The sequence below is a fragment of the Megalops cyprinoides genome, chromosome 2 (genome assembly GCF_013368585.1).
Source record: "Megalops cyprinoides isolate fMegCyp1 chromosome 2, fMegCyp1.pri, whole genome shotgun sequence".
Classification (NCBI taxonomy): Eukaryota; Metazoa; Chordata; class Actinopteri; order Elopiformes; family Megalopidae; genus Megalops; species Megalops cyprinoides.
Genome location: NC_050584.1, coordinates 1,389,533 through 1,401,332, shown reverse-complemented (window position 1 = coordinate 1,401,332; position 11,800 = coordinate 1,389,533). Strand labels below are relative to the sequence as shown.

General features: G+C 38.8%; 1 long non-coding RNA gene across 1 annotated transcript; it reads right to left on the bottom strand.

Annotated features, from left to right (window-relative positions):
- Positions 1 to 352: 352 nt before the first annotated feature.
- On the bottom strand, positions 353 to 1,426 carry LOC118768709. The gene is made up of 3 exons (XR_005004455.1): positions 1,414 to 1,426; positions 982 to 1,137; positions 353 to 424 (listed from the first exon to the last, which is right to left on the bottom strand). It is a non-coding gene; the product is annotated as an uncharacterized LOC118768709 (long non-coding RNA).
- Positions 1,427 to 11,800: the final 10,374 nt, after the last annotated feature.

The window sequence follows — 11,800 nt, the reverse complement described above, 5'->3', positions numbered from 1 at the left end:
TTTATAATGTGTCAATTAAATGTCTCTGCCGTCATTGATAGATGTCATAATTACACATTATATCAACAAGAGAACTTGAGTGTAAGCTATCCAGACACGTTTTTGAAATATCAATATGAAAGCAGGGTCAAAAACTTGCATTTTCTATATTAACCTTTATGCTTTGTTCGTTTTTACTACCCTTTCAGCTTGTTCGTGGACATTTCTGTCCACGAACAAGCTGAAAGGGTAGTAAAGCCAAAATGGTCCAAAAAAAAGGTGGACACAAATTGTCACCATAGTGCTCACAGGGTTTAGTTAGTGATGGTTGATCAACAGTGTCATAGCTCACCATATAGTTCTTAACAAGGTTGTCAGGATCTTCATTTAAGTAGATGCATAATGCCTTCAGTATGCATTCCCGTCTTACTTCAATGCTTGGATTCTGTGGGAGAGAAAAAAAACAAATGTTTTTTTTAACCAATCCTTTTAAAACAACCGCTTTTAGATTTGCAATTTTTAATATTAAACTGGCATAAACAGGTGATATTGAGTAACGAAATAGAATTAGACATTGTGTTAATGATACTCATGGGTTCATTCTTTTATGAATTAATTCTTTTATACTAAATTTGATTATGATACAGCTCCAAAACATATTTGAACATGATTGAAAGTGAAAGACCTAATAAGAGGTAGAGGTAAAACAGAAACATGAACAGCTTATTAGTGTGAATGCTGCATGTTCCTCTCTGCCTGTGTTTGTTTCTCTATCCATTTCTGCGCCTGTTTGTTTTTCTGTCCGTTTGTCTGTTTTTTCTCTGCCTGTTTCTGTCAGTTTTCTCTGTCTGTAAACATTTTTCTGCTATGTTATGCATTTCTAACATTTTCAGCATTGCTTCAGCTTGCACCATTCACATGCATTTCCTGCAGGAAATTCAATTTTTCTAGTTTATGTTAAGCGTTCAAGTCTGTGTCAAGGTTTAAGTGAAAAACACACACCTGGTCCATGGCTACCATGAGCTCGCAGATTTTGCGTCCTGCTGCCCCTCCCTTCTTTTTGAAAACCTTCATCAGTTGGCTGGAGTAATGATCCAGTTGAGCCATAAATGTTGACAGCAGGGGGATTGTTGTAATGCGGGTAAACTCTGCATTTACCTGAAACAGCTTTGAGACAGAATGTCACATGTAACCATAAGTCTGTGACTGGGTCCAAGTTTTGAGGAGATATATTAATGGTTTGCATTTATTTTAATATACTGTGCATTATAATGCAGACAGATTGACCACGCATGGAATTTTCTCCATGGCTCTATGGTTTCCCCTGGTTCAACAGAATTACACCTACACTGACATACATGAGCCTTTTTTCCCCAAAAATTAAGAGCATTTTGTTCAATAAATGTACAACTATAAGAAAAACAAAAACTCTACCTGATTCTGAGAAAACAGGGCTGGCCATCTTTTTCTGAACTCAGCTATGAAGGGCATATCTTCAATAAGCTCCCGTCTCCTATGGGCGAAGGTTTTCTCCATCTTACAGCTGATTAGCTGAAGGTTGTTCTTCTTCTTCACCTCTAATGTAAGTGCTTCTCTTTCCTTTTCAAGGCTTTCTTTTGTCTCGCCTGCTGGGTAATCAGGACAGAAGTTCACTTCTGCTTTCTTTGGCTTCTTTACCTGGTTTGGACTTTGACACATGGCACCTCGCTTTTCTTTGACTGCATTGATGCTCAACTCTGGGCAGCCAATGTTCCTCAGTCTCGTGCGGTAGTTCGCCATTTTATACTTAATACTAATTTTCCATCCATAGAAGCCAGTAACCGATCCCTGCTCCTTTAAACAAGGATACTTTGTTATCAGGGCCTGAGCGACATCTTCAACTTCCAAATTTGAAGGATAAACTTTGTATTTGACAATTTCTGATGCCAAACCATCAAGTATATCTGACTTTAGTTTAGGACTTGGACTCAAAAGAGTACCACTGTTCAGGAAGGCTTGATTGGCCCTTTCCAACTGAATCTGTACCTCATAATTAAACTGGGGTATCTGGAAATTTTGGGGCCATGGCTGTGACCTAAGGGAAGAACCTGAAGATGTAGACTCGGCTGAGGAAAGATTATCTGTATCTGATGCTGTGGACAAAGAACTGTCATCTAACCACTGTGAAACAGGATGATGTCTGGCTGTGTCTGACTCATCTGATAAGTAAATGACTTTAACAGTGCTCTTGTCTTTGATATCTGAGATCTCTGTCAAGTTCACAAACTCATTGTCAAATTCAATGTCTCTGTACTGCAGTCTGAAACATCCAGGCAAGCTGAACTGTCTTTTAATTTCTTCTTTGAGAGCCTCTACTGAATCTGGCATCCCATTGGGCAGAGTTAGTTTTGATGCGTTGTCCATTCCAAGTACAACTCTTAGTGATACAGCCATCATGTGTTCATTCTGAAAAACAAAATACCAGAAATGTTCTTAGATAAATCTCAGCTTTTGCATAATGAATTTCAGCATTGCAACACTTTATTTAGGAGTAACTGAGTTTTAATAACTGACAAACTGTTTTACCATATTTCATTTAAAGAAATTACCTGTCACGTGTACAAATCTTTTTAAAGTCACCATTCGTAAGGTTCCAACTCTGTAGTCAGCCAGAGGATACTGGTCAGAAAGCTCCTTCAACCCAACCACTGCAAACTGTTTTGTTGGCTGTAGCTCAAAAGCTCGATAGTGGTCTCTGTACCATGAGGTCAGTTTTTTAATGATGAGACTCAAATCATTTCTTACAACGCACAGCTGAATTATTTCGGAAAATTCTGGCAGACTACCACATGATCCATGCACAACTATCATACCTTTTTTGTACTTTATGCCATTAACAGTTAAACTTTGAGCAAGGTTTACAGTAGTAATTTTAGGGTATTTCTGGGTCATTGTCTTCACAACATCATCATTGAGGACATCAATGGGGACCTCTGAGATTTTAACAACATCCAAGGAGAGGTTTTCATTGTCAGGACAAAGCATATGATGGGCAATCATTAATTGGTGTTTTGCTGCCAATGACAAAGTTACATTCCTGAAGTTATTTAAATGCCTAACCACCTGCTTAAAAAAGCTGTGCTTGGCTTCGAATCTCATGGTCCATAATGACACAAGGGGACCAAAACATTTGATCATTTCTGGATAGTGCTCCAGGAAATGATGTTTGGGCAACAACCGTTGATCAGGAAACAGTTCCTGATAACGTTTTCGATGATCTGATATTTTGTACTCCAAGTAAGCAATTGATTCTAGATTATGAACAGGTGCAACAACTAATTCTGCAATATCTTTTAAATCCAAAATTACCTGCCAAGCAGGTTCCTCCTCAGGAACAAGTTCTCCTACAATAAAAGGGAGTAACCGAAGCAGACACCAGTTTTCGTGGGCGTTGCCACCTATTGTGTGACTCTTTTGTAAAGTTTTTGGTAACAAATGAGGCCGGTTAGTTTTATCTCCCTCTTTATAAGGAAAAGAGTGGATAAGATTATTGAGGTGGTCTAGAGTGAACAACTTTTTTGATATTAGCACCCCAATGCACCTTGCTAGTTCGACAGGAACTATGCCCTCAAAAATGTCGTGGACAATATCTGGGGGATAACCTGTTGTCACATTAAAGTGAGAAAGGCTGTTAGTTAAAACACAAGACCTTCTTACCCCAAAACAGCTTATCCCCTTTTCTTGAGCTGTTTTGACGTGGAGCTGGTGAATTTCCTTAGTTCGGCACTCAAAAACTCCTGTTTTTACTTCCTGAGTCTGGATGTCCGAAAGCTGAGCTGTACAAAAACGACAGAAATACTTAGCTGAAAAACTCTCAACAAATCCGGCTAGCCCATGAGCGCCCAGATTATCAGCTACAACACACTGTATTGTGCCCTTGATAAAAACTCCAAGATGTGGAATATACAGGCCTTGCTGTTCCAGAATCACTAAATCATGCAAGAGAGGTTCAAATATCTTTTCATAGCCAAAAGTTTTGATGTAATCACTTTTGCATAATAGTGCCAAGTAGATTGAGGAAAGGGTTGAGCTGCAACCAGGAGGTAAATTACCTAAAATCCAGTACACTGCACAAAGTTTATGTTTCTTGCGTGATGTCCCCAACGGATTGCAAACCTCAAAGTCGTCGATATAAAAACATAGGGAAATCCTTAAATGCTCACCAAAAAAAGGATTTTTTCTGTGATGCTCGCCATCCTGAAAACACGCATACTGGTTTGCATTTGCAGGTGAGGTTGTATGATTATCAACAAGCTTATCAACTACATGTTTACGAGCAAGTAACTGCTGAAGTAACTCTAGTAATGGAACGTACTGAAATGTTTTGTTGGACCTTGCCTCCAGTGCATACTCGACAGGTTCCACAACCTTAAACTTTTCCTTGTAGTATTGTTTGCGTTTGAAGGCAGATGCCAGTGGACCTCCCTTAGCAATAGCTTTTACCAAAGGATTATTGGTAGAAATGGCAACACTGAGTTCATTTATTATCGACTGATCAACCTGTAGATTATGTTTATTGAAAATGTCAAAAGCTGTACTATGTGATATAGGCAGCGCTGCTGAGGTCAAAATGAAATGCAACTCCTCAAGCAAGCCATCAATTGCTGAACATGGCAGATGTGAAAAAACCTCCAATTTCAAAAGAACAGTTGCCAATTTTTGAATGATTGTTTCTTGCAAGTTCTCATTTGGCGTGTCAGTTTCAATCAAATTATGACAATCTAAGTCTGAGGCAGTTTCTACAAGATCCCCTGGATGGTCTTCAGATGCATGATGGTCATAATTTACAGTACCACCTTTCACTACTTCAACTTTAAAGTCTTTAACTGTGCAATGTGGATGTCTCCTATTCTTGTGTGATTTGTAAGTAGCATATATATTAGTTTGAAATGTACAATCCTGAAACACACAAGTTACTGTTTCATAATGCTTCAGATGATTATTGATGTGAGAAAAATACTCTCTACTGGATGGTATTTCACTTCCAGGGCACAAAAGGCATATAAAAACTCCTTGTTCTGCACTTCTAGTACTTGACACATCAACATGACATCGACTCAGATGAGTTTTAAGAGCATTCCATGTTTTGAATGAGCATGGGCATTCATAGTATGTGCATGGATATGAGTGTCTCTGACCCAAATGATAATGCTTCAATTTGTAATGTTTTAGTAACTGATACCTCGTAGATACGGCCTCAGAGCACTGTTTGCACCTCCACATTCAACCTAAAAAGAAGAGAGACCATGATTAATAATCTCCTTTAAAACAGATATGGAACACCAGTTATTGTTACATTCTGCCTCTCTGAGTCACTGGACATCAAGTATATATATATATATATATACCAACAAAAACATAACAAGTGTATGGGTTGTGTGTATTTTGTTCGGAGAAAAGTTATCGTCCTTTTTTCTCCCGAAGAAACGGTACTGTTCGAGTGGATCGGTTCATTTCGCGGATGTAATGTCGAAAAAACACGGTGGATATCTGTATTTTCTGGCTTCTTATGGACATTTAGAGACCAAACATGAGGGGGTAGGATGAATTTCAGGACCTAAAACACTGCTCTGCAAACACTGCAAGGTAAGATGACGCAGCGGAGGATTGTGAAAATGTCTGACATTTTAAAACGTGACTAGTGATACAAATTGTAATTTTATGCCATTAGTGTGGATTTAACCCAGTACTCGTCCGATAACTTTCTTATTATTGACGTTACGTTTTTAATATGCGATTTCAAAGAGCGCTTTGGACGGATCCGGGTCGAATGCGGTTACTTAATATCTGGGACAGAAATACTTGATAAATAAAAAAACGAGTGTTTAACACAAAGCAACAAGCAACCCCCCCAGCCGCCAGCACACAGCCGGGAGGGGAGACATGAGATGCACACAGCCGCTCGCCCGCCAAAATCTATACTTCTGCACCCTAACCGCCCGCTTTAATGCGTTTTAAATAAAATGCGATTAAAGTACGTTTAAAATCACAGTCCTAATAAAAACATAAAACCACATTAGGAAGAAACTGTGGGTGTGTCTGTGTTTCTGTCTCCCTCTCTCTGTCTGATTTAAGCTAGCAATGACTGTTTTCAAAACTCTTTCAAAATGTAAAACGGAAGGCAATACAAACTGAAAACGCATGTCGTCTGTTGACACAACATACAGTTCCACACTTTATTATTAAGGAAACGTTTGTACTTACCAAATTTTTCGAGGAGGACAGCTTCCAAACTTCCAACAGTGCACATGGCGGGCGAGCGCCAATTTTGCTTTCCTCCGTGGTTACTGCGCAGGTCTGAAAAAACGTCATACGCTGTGTACCTTTGCGTGCATGTGTGATTTACCTGAGGTGGTTATTTCAGTTTGAATCTTTTGTGTTTTGTAGCCTTGAAATATCTTACTGTTAGGTTATTCCAATGAAACCTTGTTATTTTTTATGTAAAAACCTAAAGAATTATAATAATTTTACCACGACAAAGTTACATAATATGAACAACATCACTGTTTCATTTCTTAGAGTGCATATATAGGTTGCACTCAGTGCTCATTTCTGCACTGCTTATTTGTTTTTTACCTTTAATGTACATATATTTACTATTTTATTGATTCTGACTATATATATATATATTTCTTTGCTTTTTCTTTTGTATTTTGTATTTTTTTAACTTATTGCACATTGCCACTTTTGCCTTTCTACCTCTGTCTTAATGCTGCTGTGACAAGTGAATTTCCCTGCTGTGGGATCAACAAAGTTCTATCTTATCTTATCTTAAAGTTTAATTACTTAAAACCGTTAACAGCACAAATGATTTTTACGGCACAAACCAGCACAAACACAGCATAAACGAACAGCAATACTTTCATTAATTTTTTGATGGCATGGGGGGGCAGCTTCACGGAGGCAGCTGGCCTATGGGATGTATAATAATCATATAGATTTTTTAAACCCAAGTCTGGTTGATAGATACCAGTGTTAGGGGAAGCTACTTTGAAAGCATAGCTTTGCAAGCTACCAATTACTTCACACTGGAAGATGTTGAACTACAGCAAAGCTACCCTAGGGAGAAATCTAGTTTGGTTAACTAAAGCTACTTAGAAAAAGTAGTTCTAACTACTTTGTGAAAAAATTATCAAATTGACAGTGTACATGTGATACAAAATTATAACAAAATATAATACAAAACAGTCACATGCCAGCAAAAAATGCCACTCAATTGAGTTTATTGCAAAAATTGCAAAAGTGCCCACTTGTTCACAGGTCATACATAAACTAAATACCCCACTATTCATGGGAAAGTGCAAGGAATGTCAGCTCTTTATGACACAAAATTGTTTGTAGTTTCAGTAGTTAACTACACAAAAAATGGCAAAAAACAAGTAATTTAACTACTGTGCAAATATGAATGTAGTTGAAATGCCAGCAAGCTACCGCAAAATGTAGTTTAACTACTAGTTTAATTACATGTACAAGGAAAAAGAATCATCAGAATTAAGTCAGTTCAGGCCTATATGTCTCCTAAATGTGGAAGGCAAGATTTTCTTTAATATAGTAGCGCAAAGGTTGGCAGGCTATTTAGAAAGGAACAGGTTAATAGATATGACAGTGCAGAAAGCAGGAATAGCGGGTTTTGCAGGTTGTTAGGATCTCCCCTGCTCTACGCCAATCCCTTGGTATTACCTGTTTTTACCACATGATTCTAAAGAGCCTCCATAAAAATCTAAGCACATCACGCACACTTTTATATATCCGGTAGGGGATTCAGATCGACCCTGGGGCTGTAGAAGCCTTTTTGCACCTTACACTCTGAAAAATAATATATTGGGTCAACAAATAAAATTAATGCAACATTTTGCATCAAGCTTTTTGAGTAATGCCAACTGCTGGTAGAATTTCATTGATCCAACACAATGTTTTAAATGTGGCGAATTAGCTTTTCGGCCACAATAAAAAGCATTTCTAAGTAACATGAACTTAATAACTGTCAACATGAACACAAATATTTAAGCTGATCCAACACAATGTTTTTGAGTATGGTGAATTAGCTTCTCGGCAACAATAAAAAGCATTTCTAAGTAATATGAACTTAACTGTCAACATGTTTTAACGTGTTTTTAAGTTGACTGCATATAAAAATCATATAAAAAGTTGTCCAAACTAGTTTTTTTTCAATATTTGAAAGCAAAGAAAAACAAAGAAAACTGCAGCCTCTAGTCTGATGTGTTTAAATTAATGGTTGTTTCATCCCCTCCAGTATGCTCCCGTAACATTAATTAAGTTAGTGGTTGTCTCTTTTTCCTTTTAGCTACAGTAACATTTCAGGGTAGACTTGCCAGAATTCTATGTTTTACTAGCTCACCAACGGAATTCTGAGTCAATGCAAATAATTTTAAGCATAAAATTACCCCCTTTTCACTCAGCGTTAGATTCAGAGCACCTGCTAGTCTGTCGGACTATGGCAGATTTACGAGAAGCTAGCCACATTCGACAAAGCCGTTAAACAGGCAGAGTATGTTATCATGTCACCATCGAAAGGAAAAAATACCCTAGTCGTTTTGGGTCATAAAGAAGATATGTTTGTAACTGTAATAACACTCACCTTATGTGAAAAACGTGCTTTGCTTTTCTGCGCTTTGTCCTCAGTCAGTCGGTTTGAGCCAGACTCATTAGAACATGTCCAGGCATGTGAAGTGGGCGGTAAAATTCAAACGAATGTGTTGAAAAAAAAATGGCCCTGTTTACACTTGGTTTTAAAATGCGTCTTGGGCGATCGGATCACAAGTGCACAGCTGAGACACATCGCCGTTTACACCTGTGTCTATCATGCATCTCCTAGTGATGTTACGTTCGGGACCGGTCCGAGGCTTTTGAACAGCTCTTTGGTATGAACGAAGGGATCCGAGTCGTACTTGAGAGCCGTTCATTTTATCGTTGCGCCCAAATTTCACTGCGTGCCATAAATTCTGTCAGTGTAGCATAGTGGTTATGGAGCAGAAATCGCAACTAAAAGGTTTGACATTATATGATATGATTATTTCGAAGATGAACCGAGTAACCACTGCCCCCTAAAAAACGGCTTTTAAACGGCTCTTGGAAAGGAACGAAGCCATAAGATCCTGCTCTACGGTGTCAGATTTATGTCAAAAGTCAAGAGCAGAAAACATTCTCGCCCGCAAAGCAGCCACCACGTGGGAGAGAGTTTCTGCTTGGCGAGCGCTGGAGGGCACACGCGTTCGCGAGGGTTAACTCTGCCAATGGAGGCACTGGCTCTCTTATGACTGGTCACTTTCAACGCAGTCACATCCACACGACCTCCTTGAACCTTGATTGACAGCTTCCGTTAACTGAGCAACAGGCAGGCAGTGTTTGGCCAGAGGCTTGTTATTTTACATTTACATTTATTCATTTAGCAGACGCTTTTATCCAAAGTGACGTACAAAAGTGCAAATAGTGGGCAAACAACAGGCACAAGGGCAAGATTGTAAGACAAGGTCATACAATGCAGACAGTGCTGAAGCTGAGCACAAGGTCGGTGTAGCGAGCCAGAGTTAATCTGATCAAAGGTTACATAGGGTGACCATACGTCCTCTTTTTCCCGGACATGTCCTTGTTTTGGGACCTAAAACATGGGTCTCTAAACGAGGACGTGTCCGGGAAAAAGAGGACGTATGGTCACCCTCGGTTACATATATCGAATACAATCACTGGGACAATAAAGTGCAGCACTGTATGACAGAGCGCAGTTAGGCCATGCCCACACCATGGGGGAATACAATGCTGCACTTTCCATTGATTTGCATTGCACGGTTCTCTTTATTGTCTTGAAACTAAAATCGCAACCATGCCAAAAAGCTGTTGCGTGGTGGGTTGCACGGCAAATAAAATAACTAATCCTGATTTAAGCTTTTACAGGATTCTAAGACGCAAAATGAGCCAAAAAGAAGTCATAGTTGGCTTAAAGCTATTAACAGACAGGAGGGCTCGTAAACAACGGGGACCTTATAGGATCCCAATACTATTCACGTCTATGTGTGCAGCAGACATTTTATGTAAGGTACCTCAAAAAGTTAATTAATTCTCTATCTGAGAATTTGTTGTTAAAAATTTGTATATGGTTGATTCCAATTCCCCAGATAGGCCTACATTAGCTTGCTCTAGGTTAGCTAGCTACCTACCAAAGTACTCAATCGATCTTCATGTTTGCAGAGACTAAATGGCTTATCCTCACCCGTTAGTCACTTTTAATAAAGCTTTCTGGTGCATGTGGAGAATAACATTGTAATCAGGGTTAGACATTAACATTTAGCTACCAGCCACTGTGGCTAGTTGATTTTGAAAATTAACATTAGCCACCAGCCATCATTTTCATCAGCCAAAGTCTAACTGTAATTCATATTTTAATTAAAAAAAAAACATGCATACATACAATATACAAACATATCAACATATGCATATAACATATAATTTGTTCTCTCTTGAATTCAATTTATTCTCTTTTGGTTAAGTGTATTTGTGGTTATTGTAAGGACAGTGAATGTCTGATCTTGTCTACCTGCTACTTTGGTTAGTGAGTTCTAAAATCTACTACCCACTGACAATTTCCAACCCTCTTTGTCTAGTTTTAATGTCACTCCCTGATTATAATATAATTGTTTGGGTTCAACTACTGATCTCTTGGCTCAATAGTAGGCTACACACTTGAGCATTTTGATCACAACGTTAGCTTACGCTGGCCACTCTGTGGGGTCATTTTTCCACACTGATTTTGGGATAGAAAAGGGACACTGAGGGAGTCCAATCAGACTTAGTTTCTCTCTATATCTGGCCCTTTCTTCAGACAGAAGAGTACTGAAATAGTCTGGTGTTGACATTTTACATTAAGGCTGTTTCCAGACACGGTGTCCCGCAATTTCCCATTCACTCCCTTTCAACTTCGCGGAATGTTTTCCCCCACGAGGGGCGTGGTTTTCCCGCATTGCACTCTTTCTCTACTTTGGCAAAATGTGCTACAAATACAACGTAAGAGATAGTGCTACAAGTACGAGCCAAGAATCTTAGATTTACAAGGTCAAATGGCAAGGGTGTCACTCCAGGTAGAGTCTGAAGAGGTGTGTGCGACTGAAATTTCAGACAACTCAGTCCTGACAACAAGTTCGGAGTTGAAGACACAGTGGACGGAACAATGGCAGTGGCACCAGAAGATTTATATGTAATTGATACTGATAGATGGCTTCATCTAACAACCCAGCAATTTACTTGCTCTGAAATTTGGTTGGAACATGTAAATAGCTAATGTTAGCTAATTAACATTATCTGGTGACTACGTGTTGCCAGAATCACTAGTTCTGTGCTAGTTTCAGTGAGTCAAAGATTCAGTGAGTCAAAGATTCGAATCATTTTATTGAACTGAACGAAAGGAACTGAATCACTAAAAAGAATCGTTTTGAACACCACTATTCTAAATCGAAGATCCCATAATGCCTGGATGTGATGGTGGTATCTGATTTGTCAGGACGTCACCCCCCCCGCATTGCTCTATTCAATAGATGTCTAAATGTCAAGCGCGTTTTGTTGAGTTCTCTCTTAATCAAATTTGTTAGCCTTCGAGTGTTCTAGGCCCAGTTTTTCAGAAGTAATCTTATCGGATTTCGGCTATCGGATTGGATCAAATCTTGAAAATGGGTTGTTCAAAAGAAAAAAAAGGATTCTGAAATCGGATTAGATCACGTAATCCAGTCTTGGTTTTGATCTGGATCAAACCTTCAGTATGTGTTGTTCTTTT